Here is a 23,025-nt window from a genome sequence, read left to right on the forward strand (position 1 = left end):
CAAATGTTAAATTGAGCCTGGAGCCCACTTTACGGATTTCTCTAAAATGATCCCACATAGAGAAACACTTCGGATTTATATAACTAGAACAGCAGAAGATGTGGTGGGCTTCTTGCCACTGTTCACACAAATCGATAGTCCAACACTGTAAATTCTGGTCTTACCTATGAGGACCAGAATTCATTCCTTCTTGTTTTCCAGTCATCTTTAGCTTTTTTAAGCAGCCAGTAAAATACCCCAGCAGCCATGCTCACTGTAGGTTTGATGAAAGATGATGCTGGCAACAGATACTCTAGAAAATGGGTTTTAAAAAGGTTACTGAGATTGATTAGTTAACTGAAGAAAATCACTAAGTCATTACGATTTGATCCTACGCCCAAGCCTTTCCCTCATCTCTCTGCTCCTCAAAATGGAAGTCATATCTGCTTCTTCCATTAAGACAAAACTGCAGCAAGTTACAGGCACTGTCACACTGTTATACTCCATATCAAGTTCAGTCTACTGGCTTTGATAATTAAAACATTAGTTTTGTACAACTATCCTGCTACATATTAATCCTTAGTTCTTGTTCTACTTTAATTTCTGTTGTGATGTGCTCACTCATTTAACGAACAGTGCCAAAAATATTTCACATCCTGTTATGTACAATTTGGTGAAAAGGAAGAATCAATACCAGAATGGTGAATAAACGTCTGAAGGTATGTTAGCCAAGACTCAGTGCCTCAGGGTACCACACTTCTGCAGTAATGACGGCAATTTCAGTGACAAAGAACTAGCGTACAAACAGGTTTGTTTTAACATTATTTAGTTGAAGGCATCAAGCTAGTGAAATTAACAGACCTAATGCACTTCACATGTGAAAATATCAGAAAGAGTGGAAAAGATGGTATTTTGCTACTGCACAGCAATAGGAAGAATTAAATGAGGAAGCACTGTTTCTTTGGAATTGTATAAAACACAAAAGTCATCCTAGCCACTGCCCACAAAGAAAGAAAGAAAAATAAGAGAGCTAAACACACTTATTTTTTGCTCAGATGTCAAATTCCTGCTGGCTTCCAGATCCATTCTTTGACTGTTTCTATTCAAAGGATAATAGAAACAATGTCTGAAATTCCAAGCTTTGTGAACTGTAGCTACACATTTAAATGTGGTGCTAATCTGACAATACGAACATGAAAAACTTCTACATACTACAGATTAAATATCTCTTTTTTTACACTCCTGAAGCCCTAGATTATGCTGCAGAATATATTGCTATATATGCTCCTCAGAGATTGCAGAATATAAATGCTAGAAGTTTAGCTTTTATTTTTAAGTTTACAGAATTACATCACATCCTGGGGCACAAAACCTAAAAAGAAACCCCAAAACCCACAAAGAAAAAAAATGTGTTGTGTTTTCTTTCCTAAGAAAGACTTGTTCATTTCAATGAGCAATTAACTCTGAAAGCTAAAGATAATACCATCTTTTATTTTGTACAGTCTGAACCTCAGACAACCTATACAAATCTGAAGCTAAAGGCCTACTGGGATGGTGAGAGTGAACTATGGGAAAGGATGCAGGCTATGGGGAAGTCAGACACTATGAAGCTTTGAAGGAGACAGGTCCTAGAATAAACTTCCCCTTGTATTATCTGTGCATATCCAGATCCCTACAGTGTTGCTGAATTGCAGTTTTGTTTTTAAACAGATAACCCCTAGGTTACATGCATCAAATTACCATAACGACTTGTCAATATTCTGTTGTTTCATTGTTGACCACGTAAGCATGTGATCAGAATGTTTTCTGCTTATGTTGAAATGTAAACTGTCTCCCCATGCCTCGCTGGCTACAAAAAGCCCCTTACCTAGTTGCCAAAACTTCAGTTTCTTCCTCTGCCAATCTCTATGACAGTTAACGCACTGTTAGTACACAAACCTGACACATTCAGAATGTTGAATTTGCCATCAAAATATGTGAATTTTTTGGGCTTCTACAATGCAGATTAAATTAACTGAAAAACATTTATGTTTATATGAAATTTTTGTAGAAGTTCCAGGTGGGGAAAAGGATAGGAGGGGATGACAATTGCTTTTATCTCAAACAGCAAAGTTTCACGGTGCTTTCTTATGCATTTATCTGACAGCATTTAATTCTTCCATACTCTCCAGACCTAGATGGATTGTCACAAGTTAGGTAAGTAAATTTTACTCTAAAAACAGCTTGTAATAAGCTTTTCTGACCTCCCTTCCTCTGGGAAAAAAATTATTTGAGGGAAATCAATACATTCTTGACCTACTTCTCTGGCTTATGAATGAAGTCCTGTTTACCTGTAGCTTCTACTCCAATTAATTCTGTGAAAGCTCAGGAGGAATGAATTCTGAACTTTTGTCTGACTGAAGAATCCCCAGGACTCCCATCTCTGCCAGCAGATGAAGCAGCAAGTCACCTAGCCCTCTGGCTTACAGGATGTTTTCTCTGCCTAAGCACTCTTAAGAAAGGGAAAAATAAAACAACAGCTAAACGTACCCTTTTATTTGATAGTAAAGACATATGATTCAAAATAAATTATACAAAACCTATTTTCTAACATGAGGGAATTAGGTTATTTTTCTGGCAAAGGAGATAAAACTTTGCACTGAAGTGAACAAATTTGTTATTCTTATGGATTCTAAACAGTGAAGCTTATAAAAAAAACACATATAGGTACATATGGTCAAGCAGGGACAAAATTAGAAAGGCAAAAGCCCAGCTAGAGCTCAGTCTGGCCACAGTTGTAAAGAATATATTTCTAGAAGCATTTTTTATTATCAACAACAAAAAGACAGGCAAGGAGAACCTCCATTCCTTACTGGATATGGCGGGGAACATTGTCTCCAAGGACGAGGACAAGGTTGAGGTACTTAATGCCGCCTTTGCCTCAGTCTTTAATGGCCAGTCCAGGTATCCTCAGGGTATTCAGCCCCCTGAGCTGGAAGATGGGGATGGAGAGCACAATAACTTGCCCATAATCCAGGAGGAAGCAGTTAAGGACCTGTTAAGCCACCTGGACACCCACAAGTCTGTGGGGCCTGATGGGATCCACCCGAGAGTACTGAGAGAGCTGGCGGAGCAGCTTACCAAGCCACTCTCCATCATTTATCAGCAGTCCTGGTTAACAGGGGAGGTCCCAGAAGACTGGAGGCTTGCCAATGTGACACCCATCTACAAGAAAGGCCAGAAGGAGGATCCTGGGAACTACAGGCCTGTCAGCCTGACCTCCGTACCGGGGAAGATCATGGAGCGGTTCATCTTGAGAGTGCTCACAAGGCATCTGCAGGACAACCAAGGGATCAGGCCCAGCCAGCAAGGGTTCATGAAAAGCAGGTCCTGCTGGACCAACCTGATCTCCTTCTATGACCAGGTGACCCGCCTAGTGGATGAGGGAAAGACTGTGGACGTTGTCTACCTGGACTTTAGTAAAGCCTTTGACAGCGTCTCCCACAGCATTCTCCTGGAGAAACCGGTGGCTCGTGGCTTACTCTTTGCTGGGTGAGGAACTGGCTGGATGGCCAAGCCCAGAGAGTTGTGGTGAACGGCATTAACTCTGGCTGGCGGCCGGTGACAAGCAGTGTTCCCCAGGGCTCGGTTCTGGGGCCGGTCTTATTCAATATCTTTATCGATGATCTGGATGAGGGAATCGAGTGCTCCCTCAGTAAGTTTGCAGATGACACCAAGTTGGGTGGGAGTGTTGATCTGCTGGAGGGTAGGAGGGCTCTGCAGAGGGATCTGGACAGGCTGGATTGATGGGCAGAGGTCAACTGTACGAGGTCTAATAAAGCCAAGTGCAGGGTCCTGCACTTCGGCCACAACAACCCCATGCAACACTACAGGCTTGGGGAGGAGTGGCTGGAGAGCTGCCTGGAGGAAAGGGACCTGGGGGTGCTGGTTGACAGCCAGCTGAGCATGAGCCAGCAGTGTGCCCAGGTGGCCAAGGCCAACAGCGTCCTGGCCTGTATCAGGAATAGTGTGGCCAGCAGGAGTAGGGAAGTGATTGTGCCCCTGTACTCGGCACTGGTGAGGCCGAACCTTGAATACTGTGTTCAGTTTTGGGCCCCTCACTACAAGAAGGATGCTGAGGTGCTGGAGTGTGTCCAGAGAAGGGCAACGAAGCTGGTGAGGGGTCTGGAGCACAAGTCTTATGAGGAGCAGCTGAGGGAACTGGGGTTGTTCAGTCTGGAGAACAGGAAGCTGAGGGGAGACCTTATCGCTCTCTACAACTACCTGAAAGGGGGTTGTGATGACGAGGGCACTGGCCTCTTCTCCCAAGTAACCAGTGATAGGACAAGAGGACATGGCCTCAAGTTGCGCCGGGGAGGTTTAGATTGGATATTAGGAAAAACTTCTTCACTGAGAGGGTGGTCAAGCATTGGAACAGGCTGCCCAGGGAGGCGGTGGAGTCACCATCTCTGGAAGCGTTCAAAAAACGTGTGGATGTGGTGCTTCAAGACATGGTTTAGGGAACATGGTGGCGCTGGCTTAATGGTTGGACTTGATGATCTTGAAGGTCCTTTCCAACCTTAGTGTTTCTGTGATTTTCTTTTAAGTGGTCTATGGGCTTCCTCAAGCACATATGCTTCTTTTGAAAGCTCTATTTCTGTTCTTTCTGTATGCGACATTCACCTGAAACAATCTACTGCCACACAATTCACAAAGCAGGTGTAGATTCCTACGTTCATGAGTAAAGCAGGAGACTGGCAAAGGCAAATTTGAAGCTGGTAAGAGGGAACATTTCTTACTAAATTCACAGATAAGCTAAATATCTGGCAGCAGTGACTTTTGTAATCCTGTCAAAGCTTGACAGGGTTTGAGCACAACTGGATGCTTGCAGGGTTATATTTTTCCATTTTATTTACTGCACATATATATATAATCCCAACTTATTTTTTAAATAGATAATCCATGGGCTATATGCATCAAAATACTGCACATAAGGATTACAATCTTCTAGCTAACATTAGGAAAAAACAAAGCAGTAACCTCATCTTTAAACACAGACTAATCAATAATTATTAAGTTTTTTAGCCCCCTTTGCCTAATGCACATAGTACTAGGAATTATCAGAAGAAAACCACAAACTAGACCGTGTCCAGTGTGGCAGATTTCAAGTTCCTTAGTCACAAATTTCTACCTTTCTAAATCAACAAAAAAAATCTTCATGTGAAAATAAATATGGAAGACATTGTTTGGATCAAAACCAGAAAAGTTACTGCTTCTCTGTGGCAACTGAGATCACAATTATGAGGTGCCAAACAATATATAAAGTCCTATACCTGTGTAAGTCTGTTGGATGAAGATGTTCTGAACTAAGCTGGTCAGAAAAGACCTATAGCTTGAACATGCTGTATCAGAAAGGCATCAAAGGACTGCAAGCTGTGATAGAAAAAGACGGCTCTGTTCCCAGCTCTGTACCAATCGGATGCAAAAATCCAAGCAACTTCCCTTAGCTCCTCAATTTGCAGATGTCACACAGGCAAACCAGGATGCAGTGATGCTTTCCTGGGACACAGAGAATTGCGAATACTGTTTGCTATAAAATAAGCTTATACACTAGCAAGGTAACCCTTAATACAAGTATGCCAATACATACCAAAAGCAGACCTAAAAAAAGTTGTTCCTACAGATGTGTCTTACCTCCTTACAATAAATCCAACAAGTCTCAAGATCCTTCAGTGACTGCTACCTGTTTAGCTGTGCACACCATAGCCAACAGCCAGACTAGTTTAGAGCTACTTGCACACCAATGGGCAAAGGGCAAGAGGTGAATGTTCTGTTTTGATCTCCCCCTCACTTAATGCCAAATGATTAGTAACTTAATGCCTTGAGACATTTACTGCTCTGACAAATTTATTTGAATATGAACAGTGGATTCAAATGTTTTCAGGAAGGAATGACAGTATAAGGCTTGTGTATTGTTTCCTCTAAAAACAGGCCAATAAAAATCCAACAAAGCGCTCTGCAGCAGATAACTATTATTTCTATTAATCAGAATACCTCTAGCTTAGAGGACAGACTGCACACAGACATCCAGTTCCTCCTGTTTGCTCCCCATGCTGCATGCATTAGTGCAAAAGGCACTTCAAAGGCAAAGTACTATATAGCAAAGCAGTCTAGAACACCAGGTCTTTAGACAGGCCAGTGACTTCAAGCTATCATTTTGCTGGAAGTACAAACAGTAGAGTCCAGGAATCAACTAATGCTCCAATAGAAACATCTTTGACCTTAATGTAACAGCAAAAATAAGTAAGCAAGACCTGTATCTACAGTCTTACCTACATACCAACATGATGCCAAACACTTCTGCTTTGACTACCACACATTTATTTGTCTGACCAGTCTAGAGTCCCCTCTTGCTTCTATTTCATGCAAGAAGCACTGAAGTGAATGCACATATCAACTCTAATAGGTCGTTTGTGGCTATTATCTTCTTAATCATCTAGTATCTCCGAACTAACTTTTCAAACGACAGCTAAGAAAGCAAAATCTTAATGACGGATACAACAGCATTCCTCCTCTGAGGAGGAAAGGAGGTGGTATTTCATGCAAAGGGTAGTAGATTTTTGGAACTCCTTCTTGGCAGGATAGTGCAGATACAAGGAACTTACATAAGTGTAAGAACAGACTGGACAAGTACTTGGAAGAGACCCATCAGAGCTTATCAGACAAACTACACAGGTTAGGTTCTCCTGAGCTGAAAACAGAGAGGCTGAGAGACCACTGAGTCAGTTTTGTGGTAAAAACAAACACTACAGATTATTAGCCTTTGTGACTGGTAAAGATGGGTCTGGAACATGACAAAGCGCAGGAGTATGCCTATGCATTTGTGTTGGGACAAAACAAAAAGCACTATAGAAAAAAAAGAGATAAAACTTCAGTAGTTTTAATAGGACAACTATCTACTGAAGTTTAACTATCTACCTACTAGGTAAATGCCAATTAAAAAATGCTCAACTATCATGTGCACTATATTCAACTGCTTTAGAAAATAACATCAAATCCACTGTCCACCCCCTCCCAAAACTACAAAACAAAAAACCTCAAACCCCCAAAAACACACCTCTGGACTTCAGGAAATGTTACAGCACAGATAGTAACCAGGATATACACTTTCCCCTGTTTTTAAAATGCCTTGCGATTGCTTTCAGTATGCCATCATATAAACTGACGAACAAATTCAATCTGTGGTATACACAATATCTGGCTCACTCCTGAGGACAACTTACACCAAATGGCAGACAGTAGCTCTGCAATACAAGACCTTATCTACCAAGAAACAGGTTATAACATCTGTTCAAATCTGAGAAGCCAAAAAAACTGCAACCAGGTCCTGCTCTGCCAATAACTGCTTGTAACAGGGCATCTAAAAAGAACTCAGAAGAAGGTGAATTATCAGTCTTAAGAGTCTCTTATAGAAGATGAATGAAGTTCACAGACTTTAAAACGGTGGCCTCCAAACTTCCTCAATTTTCCTCTCATCTCCTTCTGACACATTGCCTCTTCATCTGCTTGCCTGAGAGGGGACACAAGTGTGCTGTGAAATATACTGACGGGGCGATGGGTATCAGAATTCTGCAATGCGAACAACCCACAGCTCTGCAGACAATGATCTGCTTCTCTAGGGCAGAACAGCTGCATGATGCTACCCTGAGTTTTACTTTCTTAGTGCATAGCTGTCAGCTAACACAGCAGCACGAGGCTGCTAACCCAGTGCTTGACCCACTGCAGCTGTGTCTGCTACTTCAGTGATGATACTACAAAGGCTTGCACAGGCATGACCAAAAAGATAAAAAAAATGGAATAGCCTGGCCATGAAACTGCCTCCCGATGATGATCTCAAACACCCGTCTCCAACCATAAAATTTCTCATTACCCTCTGGTTTGAAATTACTCAAATATTTTTGCATTATTTTGAAGCATATCACAACTATTAAATAGATACAGATTCTGGAAGTAATTCTTTTTTACACACAGGCAGAAACGCCAAAGCACTTCAAATATCACACTTTACAACAGTGCCATTTATAGAGTGACGGACAACTACAGTTAGTATTTACCTGGATTCTTCCAAAGGCAGGCAGTACCTGCCCACCCTCTTTTCAAGGGGAGTACCTGCGCAGCATTAGGGTAATAGTCTACTACATCAGCACAGTGAAATAACAAAAAAAACCCAAACCAAACCAAAAAACCACCAAACAAAAAAAAATCAAACACACGTGTCCATGTAAATTAAATCTTCAAATTAAAATATTTTCCTAGAAACTTCATCTCCTCTTTGGTGTTTAATTATCTCCTTCTTACACCTGTTCTCCAATGATACATTAAATACTTCCATTCATAGAAATATAACAAGAGAAGTACCTGAATTGTTGTCTTCCCCTTATAGTCTAAGACATTTTCTTTTGCTAGCTTTAGACTTCAATTTTGTAATTAAAGTTCCCAATTGTGACCTTCAGAATAGTGATCTGAAATGTGTATTAAATTTCTGTCTTTCCCAGCTTAATTTTGTGTCTTTATCTTGCATATTTCCTCATTTTTTTCAGACTAAGGGAACAGAAAAGGAGACAAAAATCAGCATTATCAGCTATTTCTTGATAGTAGTAGTGAATTAAAAAAAAACGCAACCCAACAAACAACCAACAACAAAAACCCCAAAACACAGTAAAACTTACTCTGATGCAAAGATGACAGCAAAGGCCTGTCTGAGAAGCTACTGTACGAAAGATACTAGACACGAAGCAAATAAGCAGGTGAACAAATTGCCAAGAGACCGAATCATGAATTTGGAATAATTAATGCATGACAACCTATTAGAGCATCTGTACGTGTAGAATAGATAGCAACAAGCCTTAATGCAGGCTCCTTAGAATAATTAATTTTGGCAAATCATAGACAAGGAGTAATCATCACATGTTTATCCCTCTTTGTAAGATATTTTACAATTAATAATGGATATGAGGAAGAAGCATTGATGTATGAATCCCAGGGCAACTGCTTTTAAAGCAGAAGTATATAGGTTTCTTCCTCTCATTCTAGGAAGACAAGTAAACAGAAACAACAACAAAATGTAAAATATTTACTCCTTTTATCCTTATCTGTAGGTTGTGGGGTGGTTTTTTTGTAAACAGATGTAAAATGTGTATTTCAGGTACTGCTTAAGCTCCCTGGGAAGGTATGCAAAAGAAAATTTCAGTTAAATAACATCTGTGAACATTCGTGCAGACACAGTTTGTGAAGCATCTGAGGTATTATCATTACAGTGCTAGAACAGAACAATGCTTATATTTTGCGAGAGACAAAATATGGATGTCTTAAGTACCTAAGAGAGATCTGAAAGACTTGTAGACAGAAAAAAAAAATCTTGAGAAAGTACAAAAAGTGGCTTGTTCACAACAATAGTAAGAGGAAATAAAGGCAGCAGTATGACACAGAACAGGAGACAAGGCAGGAAATGAGAGTATAAGAAGTGAGGACCTGCATTTCTAGCCTGTGAAAAGACAGAGAACCACTAAAAGGAGACAGGATGGAACATTTAAAAAGGCAGCAAAATTTGGGGGTTCCTCCCCCCGGCCCCACTTCCTTTTTGTTTATTGACTCTATTCAGACCACCAGACACACAGAAAGTATGGATGATAAATCACACTTGCACTTCAAAGCTTACATCTTCAGTAGAAGACAGTAAGAATACTAATGCTTGCAAGCTATCATACCCTGAAAGCAGAGGTACAGATCCACTTACACAGCCTTTCTACTCTTTTTCTCCCCAAATGCTGTCTCTGAGCTTACAAAAATGATCTTTTTCCTTAAGATTGCCTAGAAGTTTATCTTCAGATACTTCAGCTTTCTGTGTAAGAAACAACCCTGCAAGAAATTCTATGGAACAGAATACTTTAGATCTCCTTCAACTTTTTTTACTTTGTAAATACAAACACAAGACCTAGAAATCTAATTTCAATCAGCTGTGTATTTTGCGGTCTTTCCCTACATCATAGGAATCTGCAGCTCTGTACTTAGTAAAAAAGATGCACTGGAAACAAACATTTTGTCATCTCTGCAATATTTGCTAGAGACATTTTTTTTTTTTAAGAATCAACTACATATTTTAGGTTAGTTTTCTCTGCCACTAAAACAGAGCCAGAAGTTATTCTTCTGCTAAGGAGCTGGAAATCCACTGGGTCCTGGAAGGCTCTGAACAGTCCACTTGTCTTCAATCCAAACATGCCACCGAGCACTACAATGGGCAAAGCTACCACATTTACACAGAGCATTGCTGTGTGGTCACATATTGAACCCAGGGGAGACTACAGAACCAGCTACACAATTCCAGGACAATACCACATAAGAATATTGTTGTATTACCCTACACAAGAACTACAGTGAATCAGAAACGCATTTAACTAAGGTTTATTGCAAACAACATACTTTAAGGTTTTACTTTACACATGTACAAGGTAAGAACTGGTCAGAGTTACTTTTTTTACTTAAGAAATGTAATGTGTAATCTTAACTCAAAGGAACAAACTTTGTATTACTGAATGATTTTAAAACCGCTCCTTTCTGAAATGTCTTAGGATAGCAGTCAGACCTGTTTAAAAATCTTTCTGAAGTATGACAGAGGCTTTTTTTTTCTTCCCCTGTTAAGTTTCAAGAGATCTTTTGGACTAAACAAAGCAAAAAGTCACAAGTTTCATCGTCCTTTTCAGTCAGCAGAACAGCCATGCAAGCCGTTTTGAAGAGTCTTTTAATCTCAAATTGTTTCTACTAATAGTACCAGATAAAAATGAGAATCAGTTAATATTACACTACAATAAAAAAATCACTATTTCTCTCTCATGTCAATTTATCCAAATGAAAGGTTTTTGTTGCCTATTACCTGAAGAGAGTTCAAATGCAGCCCAGACCGCTCCAGGAGAGCACATGATGCAGTTAAAATAGTAATCACTGCAATAACAATTTCTACATAGTGCACCAACTTAGAACATGATAAGGCATGATTTCCCCTGGCTCTTGGCACAAGGCTGCAAAGGTGTAGCTCCAGTATTGTCCATGAGCAGAGTGGAGGAAATCAGAACAGGATGTAGCATCCCTGGAAAAGCAATCAATTCAACCTACCCACATACATTGTGGGGTAGAAAAGACTAACAGATGTAACAAAGGGAAGCCCCAGTGTCACTCCTGGCACAGAAAAAATGTGATTGATTTAGGAAGTTGTTATTTTGTTACCTTATCTCCTAATCAAAGTTGAGACTCCTGCTGTGTATTCTGGACAAGCAGCCATCTGCAAAGTTTCACTAGCTTTTAAGCTACACATGCAGGACCATAATCAAAATGTCAAGAGGGTATGTTTCTGAAAAATATCTAAACTTTCCAAGCCTCTAGAGTCAAAAGAGAAATAGTATGATATATGTGCCTCAGTCTTTCTGATCAGCTAAGAAGATACAGGCATGCCTACCTAAATATTTCCTCTTTTATAAGTCTAAATAACCATTAGATTAGATACTATAGTAGGTTTCAACTTTGGGAAGAGCTAACCCCAGAAAGAATGAAGAATACTATTCTGATCCAGAATAGTCCCTCCAAATAAACAAATAGATCTATAACCGAAGAAATTTATATCTACTTTCCTAGCCATAAATGGCTTTAGAAGTATCGAAGAAGAATTAACTTCTCATATGGCAGAAGAACTGATGTTCCTCCTAAGTAGACAAATGTACCATCTTTTAATGTCCATTTTCAACTCCATGCCAAAGCATGGTGAGGGGTCTGGAGCACAAGACTTATGGGGAGCGGCTGAGGGAACTGGGGTTGTTTAGTCTGGAGAAGAGGAGGCTGAGGGGAGACCTTATCGCTCTCTACAACTACCTGAAAGGGGGCTGTGGCGACGAGGGTGTTGGTCTCTTCTCCCAAGTAACCAGCGATAAGACGAGAGGATATGGCCTCAAATTACGCCAGGGGAGGTTTAGATTGGATATTAGGAAAAACTTCTTCACTGAGAGGGTGGTCAAGCATTGGAACAGGCTGCCCAAGGGAGGTGGGGAGTCGCCATCTCTGGAAGTGTTCAAAAAACGTGTGGATGTGGTGCTTCAAGACATGGTTTAGGGAACATGGTGGCGCTGGCTTAATGGTTGGACTTGATGATCTTGAAGGTCCTTTCCAACCTTAGTGATTCTGTGACTTCCGTTTTGGAAGGGGCTCAGATCTGCAGAAATTTTATTTGAACAGACATGTTTCAGGTAAAAACAGGTAAGTTGCTGTTGTTCTTCACACAACATGCCTACAGATCTGTCTCAATGGAGTTTTCATTACAGCTTACCACTAGGAAAACAACAGGATCACCCTAAAGGAGGGGCAGTAAGAACGATGTGAACACCACGGTGGTCTATATTCACGAGGTATTTAAACAGCATGAAGGCATTTTTGCCCTCCAGCAGAGTATCAGCATGGTGAATACGGCTATGACAAGAGTCAATACAGAAGAGGAGTTACTCAGTCTTGAAACTGTCAATGCTCATAAGACACTTTTAAGACAATAATATTTGACAGAAGAACAACTTTAATCTGCTTTACCAAAGTGTGGCATGTAAGTTTCGGAATACAAGAAGCAATCCAGAGTCTCAAAGTAAACTCTCCATTCAAAAACTTGTCTGGTTAAAGATAGCAGCTACCAGAAAAGTGGAGAACAAAATCAAGTGCTATTTCAAAGGCCGATCGATTCCTTATCTCAAAGCAAAGATGATTCCTCCTCAATTTTATTCTCTGTACCAGACATGGAATGCCATCAGTTTTATTCTGATGTATCTCTGGGGAGTTAATCATCATAAGAGGCATTTCATACTGGAATGCATAGAAACAATTTTATATATCATTATCAGATGTTCAAGGAAAGACTCGACGCTCCTTCATTTGGACACCTTTCTACATGCGCATTAAGGCAGATGAATTCAACTTTATGTTGCTCTTAAGATAAGAAACCATGGATCTTGCACCAAATGGAAGTACTCTGTTTCATGACTTATTTTCAGCAACCATAAACTTGATTATTATTTCACTTTTTAAATAATCTGATTATTTTGTTATTTAAGTAATACAGATCTATTGATACTGGACCTGTGTTTTGTAGTAAGCAGAATCCCATGAGTTTGAAAAACTAGGTCTAATCACAGATTAGTCTGTCTCAGAAGATACAAACTCTTCAGACAAAAACACAAATATGACCAGTACTCTCTCTTGTCTATCTTCTGTATGGTCCTAATGGAGCAGCAAAGGAGCAGGAGGGGCAAAGTACAGGGCACCAGTCGTTTGGGAATGAAATAAGAGTGTTTTGCAACACCCACAATGCCTGGAGACCAATGCCCTCAAACTGGTACTTTTCCAAACACAGACATCAATCAACATTTCTCTAAAAATCACTTGAAAATTAAGGTGTTCCTGGATTTCTTAATCCAGCTTTAGCTCTTTCTACCCTCTGAGTAACATATGGAGAGACAGGATATCCTGCACTTTAAAGACAAATTTTGTTTTCTTTCTGATATAGACATCACTAAATCCTTTCAATGTATTTATGAAAACTGTAGCAAATGTCTGACCATAATAGAAAACAAGTGTTTCCTCAAGACGATATAAAAATCAACTCTCCTTGGTTGTCTACAGACTACAGCACACCTTAAATATTTCTGCCATAGCATAGGTGATTCATCAGGAGAGCAACAATCACCACATTTTGAGCATGATGGCGTTACTTAACACAGTTGCAGGTCAATTGTCCTCAGAAGTGAACTGAAGCTCTTAAGGTGCACAGTTACAGCAGTCTGATCTATTCTTTTGGTACTCCTCTGACCACACAGTAAATCATTCGAACTTGCTAAACCACAGGAATAACAACTTGATCACAAAAGAGCTTTTTATTGGGTTGTCACACTGACTTTGTCTACCATGCAGTCAAACTACCACGAGAACCAAGCATAACCAAAGGACACAGGAGTAATTAGCTGGAAACTGAGGAAGGGAGGAAGGGGGAATTGTCTCAGCTGTCTCATGAAACTACACCCTTACTGGACTTCAGGCATTAAGAAAATTCCACCAGAAGATCCTCGCATCTGGGTCCAAGCATTTTCACACTAGACTATGTTCCCATTCTGCTGCACATAATCAAATTTGTCTCTGCCCATGGAGAGTTGTTCCACTAATACTCACCTCTAGGGTTTCATGTACTACAGGCTACTTCAGCTTTGTCCTGGTCAAGAAATTACTATGAAGACACACAATTCTACTTAGAAACATAACTGACTACAAAAATTATTAACTTACAGATGGAGCTAATGAAGGCTATTGACTTGGTACTTGCAGTCCTGAGTTGTTAACGCTCCCAACCCCCTTTAACAGTGCAAAGGCAGGAAACTGCAAAGAGTTTAAGGTTCAGGGAGCACTGCTCACTGCAGTGGAAAACGACTGCTTTCATCACTGAAAGGAAAAACAAAACCTTTGAAAGGAAGCTCCAATACACAACCGAGGGATACAAACTGTAGTTGGTTCATACCTGCAGCTATGCACCTCCCTCCTAGCTGTTCCAGTCTTCACTCTAAAAGGTAAGGAAAAAACCAGACACTGAGTACTCCAGAGTTAAAATCAGATAATAATTATTACAACATGAACTCCATCTTGTAAAACGCTGAGGACTGTGAAAGTAAAGCATATTTCTAATAACAGAAGTCATCACGAGGTGGTAACAACCCTCATTGGACTCAAAAATGACGTTGCACATTTCAAAAACACAGAGAATAAATAAAAGGGTGCAAAAGGAAGGACTGCAAACACAACATGGCTGAAAACAGAAGTCTTGTAGCTTCCTAATAATATTCAGTGGACTTACCTTACCCACCTGGCTTTTTGGCTCGCATGACAGAAGCAAAATTACCAACAGCAGTACCCACAATCCTAAAATCCTATATTACATTATTTTGATGGCAGCAGCACTAACAAATGACAATGAACCTAGAGATGGGAACACTAATGTAAAATAGCATAGATGGAAATCTATGAAAAAGCTCCAAATTAGGGAACACAAAGAACTAACATCACAAGGAAAAAATGTTAGTTCTATATCTTAAGGAAATCATCAACCAGGAACCACATAGACATTCTATACTAGCACCTCATAAGTAGGGGACACTACTCTGTGATTCGGGGTTCTCTCTTTGCAGATTCAGTAACTGACCCACAACACAAGCTACCATATACTTAAATACAAACTTTGCATTTTTTTGTAGTTGTTTGTTGGGGTTTATTGTTGGTTTTGGGTGGGTGGCATTTTTTTGTTTTTGTTTGTTTGTTTTTTAAGACTTTCTTCTCTGCTTTAGGTTATTTTAGAATAGGTTATTTTGCAGAACTACCCTCATGGTAGTCTGGCATTATTTTACAGAAAATCCAAATGTGTTTACTTATCTATAGGTACCAAACAAAAAACTGCATCCATCTGCAAGAGAAGGGTTATACAAGGCTATTTGAGTTCCCACATTTTCACTGCTTTGCAGGTCCCTTCATAATCTTTGTTCTATATTCTTGGAGAAGTATGGATAAGTGATCCATATCCTCTTCTAACTTGTCTTGTAATACACTTGGATGTTTATCACATGTACTCATGCTCTCTCTTCCAGAGGGAGATCTCTTGAGAATTTTTAATCCTTATTTTGTAGTAATTTTCAATTGTTCTAATTCCTTCCTAATTTGTTCAATTGATTAAATATTGTACCCTCTAAAGGAACACAGAATCCTAAACACAGCAACAAAAAAATCATTTTCTTATAATACTAGTTAAGAACAGTAAAAATCAATCCATGAATCCTGAGGAACATAACTCAGTTATGTGAAAAGTATATTTTCAAAATTATGAATTTATCTTTTCTAGAATATTACTGAAAACTGACTATTGGGCAGGGAACACTTTACATACTTATTTTTGTTCTGTTTCACAACAACATTCTGGATTATGAAGCTCCTACTAGTGATTCAGGCAAATATGTTACCTGAGGACACCTCCTTCTACCTCACCCACATTCCTTTGCTTTTTTGAAGCTTAATTAAAAATATTTGTTAATGGCCAAAAAATGGTCTCAAATTCCTGCTAACAAACCTAGCTTCAAATCATCAGAAGATAAATACACCGAATACTTCATCAGACCTGTATACCTGGCCCAAAGGCCAAAGAATCTGACAACTGCATTTCTTCTCATAAGAAATCAGGACTTGGATACCTCAGATCAAGGTATATACGGCTGGCATGGTGCTAGCAATGTGTATAGCATAGCAATTTCTGTAATTAACTGACATGGCAGTAACCTCTTGGGCAAACTGCAGATTCACCCCAGCCCAGCTTTAAACACTGACAGTGAACACTTTTCATAGTTGCATGAGTGTAGGTTCTTAGTGTGGACAGCAAAACAATTAACAGGTGTAAACTGGGTCATCTCATCACAGCTTTGGCAAAGAACTTTCTTCCTGAAGTTACCCCCCTTGACTGAAGTGCTGCATCTGAGTACAGATGTCACTTCCAACTTCTTCTGTACAAACCTGGGAGGAACTATGACACCACCTGACAACGCCATGTGGAAGAAAGAAAGTTTAACACTTAGATTTAACACTTAGTCCTGCCAGATCTAAAAGTGACAAAATACACTCTCGTTGATGAACACAGAGTTGTAACTTCTGGTATGCAATATAATATAAATAGAACTGCAGCTAGTAGTGAAAAAAAGTGGCTCCAGCCACTAAGTACTAGACAATGGATATGAGCCCAATAAATCTAGTGATACTGCTTTGACACTTAGTGGTAAAACTTCAGTCTCACCAGCACCCAGAACCATCTGTAAGAGAATACTGGTTCATTTAATGGATTCCGATCAATGAAATTACTGCCACAGTCAGTACTTGTCTAGACCAATTAGTTCCGATTTCTCATTACACTTTCCAGGAATTGATGTTTGTGGGATGTCAAGATTACCATTGACAATTAATGAGGCTAGCAGATAAAATAGACCACATAGCTCAACCTCAGATATATCCTGGCATCAACAGTCTCTTACATAAATCAACATTCAGTATGGACTCACTGTGGATTTACATACTTTTAAGTACCAATATGGCCAATAATAAAAACTTGGAAATACAAAAATAACTACTTCTCTGGAGGAAGTGCAGGAGGGAGATAATGATGCATCAGAGAGTGAAGGAGCAAATGCACTAGATAAGTCAGATTACAAACAGGGAGACCTGTACAAATCAGATGAAGTTTCAACTACTGCACAGCTTAGGCCACAACCCACAGAAAGTGTGTCACTGTCTAGTGAATGTTACTTATGAGACAGCAAGACAACAGAGATAGTGATGAGAAACTCCAATAGTGCCAAAACCTTATCAAGGAAGCAGACACACTTTCTTATCTGAGAAATGCCCTCTATGCAATCTTTACACCACCCAAACCTCTTGGCACCAGAAGCTACTTGCTCAATGCAAGGCAAGAGCTCCTAGTCGCTGTGCCTGCTCACTTTTTTTGCTGGCACAAATACTAATGCATACAGGTTCGCAAACAATCTGTACACTTAGTAAACCGACCAGCTGAATTACTCATGACAGTATGTTCGACTATCAGAACGTTTGTTCAACTAAAGATATAAACGGAAGAACAGAATGAAGAAGAGGTGCGCATTTTGGGACCACTGCAGATTAAGACCAAAAAAAGAGAGAAAAACATTTTAAATGCCATGCATCAAGTTACTGTAACCAGAATGTCATAAAATACTTAAGACTTGGGATGTACACCCAGGTATCTGCAATGTCTGTTCCATGCCCAGTCAGCAATTACAGCTTAAACATTCCCAAGCTTGATCACTAGTCTTACAGCCCGTAATGAAAGTGTCGAAGAGACACACTGAGAATGCAAAACAATCCTATGGTCTTCTGTTGAAAACAGGAGACTGGGGCTTTGGAGACATGAGTTCTGTTACTAACTATGGGACTGAATGGCATTGCACAAGTCACTTTATGGTCCTAAGTGTTTCCGTTTGTAGAGTATTATCATCTTACTTGTTTTCTTTGTGAAAAGATTATTTTGAGAACTACTGAAAGAATGTATTCGGTAGGAGTCAGAGTATCATCACATTATTACAGCTGCATCTCAGCTGAAAATCTAGTAAACAACTTCATAAAAAAAAGTTTCCACAAAACATTTGTCTGTTAATAAAAACCAAAGAATCTCATCAACAAGAGATTTAAGCTTGCTGTATCCTTCCCGATTATGGCATTAAGGGACTCTCAAAATATTTCAAGAGTTGCAAGTACAGGAGGTACAAACCAATGCAACATTTTATTTACTTTTTGAATGAGGACCCAGTATATTCAGGAAACACACATTCACGTTTTGCTTTATGGATACTGTACATGCCACAGGAAGCCCTATCAAATGTAGTCAGAGTTTCATGTCGTCTTTTGGATAAAAGCAAACAGAAACAATGTTCTCAGTTTAACCACTAAGCCCACTTCTAGAAGCAACAACACTAGCTGAACAACTTCATCCATCTCAGCCACAAGATTCAAATACTAACACTTTCAGTTACCTATCATTAAAGGGAAGTTAAAAAAAATCTCAATGGGAAAATCATCCTTGTGCGGTGTTTAGACAGGTACAGTTTGCATAGCTCTGTGTTAAAATAAGTCTTTCATAGTGATATCAAGGTACTTACACACTTTTGATTGCACAAAAAAGAACAAATTCAAATCCAAAGAGAGAAGAAAGATGTATTGCAGCTCTTTCCACAAAGATCCTCAAATGCAATTGCTGTTCTGTACTATTACACCTAAAATATTAAGAGGACACAGTGCATATGACCACTTCCACCATCTACTGCCAGCTTCAGAGAGAAAAATAATTTTGAGGTGTACCAATTTTGAAAGATCAGAATAGAACTGTATACAAAATTCTAAGTAGGCTTAAAATTCTGTATTTTCAAAATGTTTATACTTAAACATTTATATTTTATTTCAAAGAATCACAACTAAGAAAGACTGATTTACCTTAAGCTTGTATGAGTCTCTTGCTTGGCTTATATTAGACAAATACTTGCCATGAACTCTACCGTGCAGAATCTGCCATTGACACGCCTGCAAACCAAAGAGTAAAAATATGCTCAATATTTTTTTTTTTTTTTTTGTAATAGGCACACGGTCAAATCCTTTGCAGAAGTAAATGGATACAAGTCTCAAATTACACTCATTTACATCTCCAAAGAACTGCTCTATTTTAAGGAATGAATATTGAATCAAATCACTTTCAATAGCAAATAATTTTCATTAACACTTCAAGAGATTTGATATTGGGTTTGTAGAGCTGAAGCTTTAAAAAAAAATATTTCGTACTATTTCTTTTTCTTCTTCAGAGACAAACACTGGCGTTGCTGTGGGAACATTAACTTAGGAATGTCCTGACTTTTGTTCAAAAATCCAAATGAAACAAAATCTAACCATTTCACTGCAGATCAGTTCTTCCTAAGCTTCTGCTCTAGCTCTCTGAACGTTTTTCATTTGTCATTATTTGCAGCATCATTCGTACATATTTTGGTTTCTTTTTTTGCAATACTTACTTTCCTCTCTGTATCTTTATATAGTAACTGAAGCATACAAACAACTGTAAATAATACATAAAAACCAGAAAAAATTTCAGCATTCATTTACAACCTAATACCTACTGAAAACACATCAAATGCATAAACACGCACAGCTCCTTGAAACATTATTTTTGTCCGAATACCATTCACAAATGTAATGCCACACTTAAGATTAAATTTTCTCTGTCTGAAGAAGCCTAGCTTTCATTCTTAGTTATGAACACCTAACGACTACCAGAATGTCTTTCCTACTGATATCGGCAGCCTTTTAGTCCATAAGCTATCCTCATGGCCCATTTTGTGACCCCGAAACACCCCCTCCAGGCTGCTCGCCTGTGGTGATTAATGTTCACTGACTCTTGTGCCAGTGCAGCTTTGCTTGCTCCTCTCTTCCCAAGGCCCCAGAAACTCTCCCTGCTGTCCAAGGCTGGATCTGTCACCTGATCTTAGACTTCAGCTGGGTGGGGGGAGAAGGCGGTGGGAAGGATCGAGAGTGTCATCGCACTTTGCTAACAAATATGGAGACTCAGTACTTGCTTGTAGTTTTATGCATGTATTTTCAGATGTGCATTTTCTTCACTTAAACACTTCTCCATCAATTCTTTCCATTCACTTTTCCTGGAAGGCACAGTATGACATCAGCTGGTTTCCACTGCTAAGAGGAGGATACTCTGGAAACTTTATGACAAAAACAAGTCCTATAAATACAGTTTTGGCTGCATACAGACTGCAAATAGACATAAAATACTCTGATATATCCTGCTGGATTTTCAGGGTTTCTATACCTCATATCTAGATTATGGAGGTACCTTACAGTTCCTGTATCAAAACCTCACATGTAACAGTCTACATGGCTCATTATCTTTTCTCAGTCCTTACATCAGCAAAGATCACCAATTTCTTCCCAAAAGAATAGCAGGCTCCTCTGTACAGCAGCAAATACAGCATGTATCAAAAACTGCATTCATAAACAAATATGTTATGACAACATTTAGTACGTCCCTGTGTAGAACCAAATGATATGTGCCACAGCAGATAACATATGCAAACAATTCTCACTTCATTTTTTTGGGTTATATTACTACAGAAGACTGCATATAAGCTATCCATAAAGATTAGATAGAAATGGGGCAGAAATACAAAAGAATAGATCAAGACATTCTTCAGATCAAGTTTAAGCTGATGCTCTTGCCAAAAGAACAGAGCACAATGCTTTCCTCACCAGCTATCCATCCCCACCTCTATATAACAAGCCTGAGAAAGGAAATGATTCAGGTGTGATCTAGCCTAACAACAACAGGAAAATAACAGTTTAATGCAGACATGTTACCTGATTCGATTCACTGTACAACCACACAGATGCTCTTGGCAGCACAAAGGAAAGGGGAAACACATGAACAAGCCTCTTTCAGAGCAATACTGGCATATGCTTATTCAAATTACTCACGGAACTATATAATCAGATTTAGGTGCTGAATTCCACATAATTAAAAAGGATTAATCTGTAGAGAATTAAAGGCTCCAAGTGATAAATAAGGCTTCCACTACTTCCATTAAGAAAACACTATACTTTTAAGAAGCCTGTGCATGTTCTTCCATATCATCACCTTTACTGACCCAATTCTTTGTCAGTGGACTGCCTCCAACATTTAAAGACATATCACTCCCTATCCTTGTTTAAACTATATGATTCAGCTTTTTAAAAGCACAAGTAAATCCTTTTCAGCCTTCACTTTTCACTTATTCTTCATGGAGTTAAATACCTGTAATTGCTTTTCTAAAGCAGTTATAAGTTTAATTAACTTCAAATGAACACTGGACTGGATTCCAAATTCCTGTAATCTTCCCACATGTCCAACCTCAATGTAACTTTATTATTCAACTGCACAATTATGACATAAAAAAGGAATTCTTTCTGTAAAGAATAAAAGCAATATGGTCAGAAGAAGATGAAAAATTACCCCTTCCTGTGGGATTTCAAGACCTTCAAAGGATGTCAGATAGAAGTTAATTTCTGACTTGTCTCCAACTTTGACGAAACCTTTTCTGCAAACAGGGTAACACCACAGTCAATCCAGAACGGATTACTGGGTATTCTCCCTTAAACTCAGAATATATACAGCAAATATAATTTCCTGACCTTATACATCTAAAGCATTATATTTTGCTACACGAATCACTTAGTGCTCTGCCTATTTCCCAGAGTTCAAGTTAGCCTTTTTGCACTAGCGGGCATTGCAAGACAAATTTCTTGCATACGTAACTCAAAGCATCTGCCTTCCAAGAAACACAACTGACAGCTTAGCTTATCTTTGAACAATGTCACTTTCTTATATATTGCCTTTAAGAAGATTCTTACAAAATGGAAGATTTAAATCCCCTAATGCCATTCTACGGTCTGGCTTTATCTTTCATCTACTCAACGCACTCAGTGAAAATACATTCCTTCAGTGAATGGACAAACAATATTTTTTTAAAACATGCAATATGTGTAGTGTACTTCCAAGAGGCCTCTGAAACTGCCTAATCATATTCCTGCCACAAAAATACAAGCTAAAAATAATGCTACAAGCTAAAAATAATGCTACCAGAAAACACTTTAAAGTAGATGAATCGTACAACCCCAACCACTGGCATCAAACAGTACCAAGGTTTGCTTTTAATTGGTATTGTAAACTCAGAAACAGTTTAGATTGTTTTTCCCACTTTGCTCTGGCTAGTATAAATGAAAGGATGTTAACTAGGGAGTCAGAAAGTGGAAAAGTGGGAAGGCAGAGGGCTTTAGGAGGATGGGAGAACTGGGAAACATATCAGGGCACTTAAGAAAACAAGCTTAACCTCCCTGCAGCTGTATATTCACAATGAATTCCATCAGTTTTCCAGACGAAGATTGCCCATTACACAAAGAATGATCAGAAAACAGCCACACATCAAAGTTGCTTGAGCTCAAGCAGCTCAAGAATGAGATGACCCTCTTGTCACACATCAATCACAGGTCCTTGCTTGCAGACACAGCATGATTCAGGTGTTGCCGGGCAGCTGAAATCCCCGTTTACCGCCAAAATTTGCTTCTTCCAAATTCAAGATACACATAGATTTCTCAAGAGGAAATACACTGAAGACAACTCAGTGGTAGAAAAGAAAAATAATTCAGACTGATTTTATGGAATGTGGTCTTCAAGAATGATTCTAGCAAGATGCTGCCTTCTGTTTCACAAGTGAAACAATGTTTTCCTCACTCAAATACCAGAAACAAAAGGCCTGAAGCCTGTTTGCATAGATACTCAAAAGGCAACAGAATTTGTAAGTGGACAGCATCCCCTAAAAGACTGAAAAAGTGCCCTCTAACCTATTT

Source organism: Phaethon aethereus, assembly GCF_964289735.1.
Source record: "Phaethon aethereus genome assembly, chromosome: 5".
Taxonomy (NCBI): Eukaryota; Metazoa; Chordata; class Aves; order Phaethontiformes; family Phaethontidae; genus Phaethon; species Phaethon aethereus.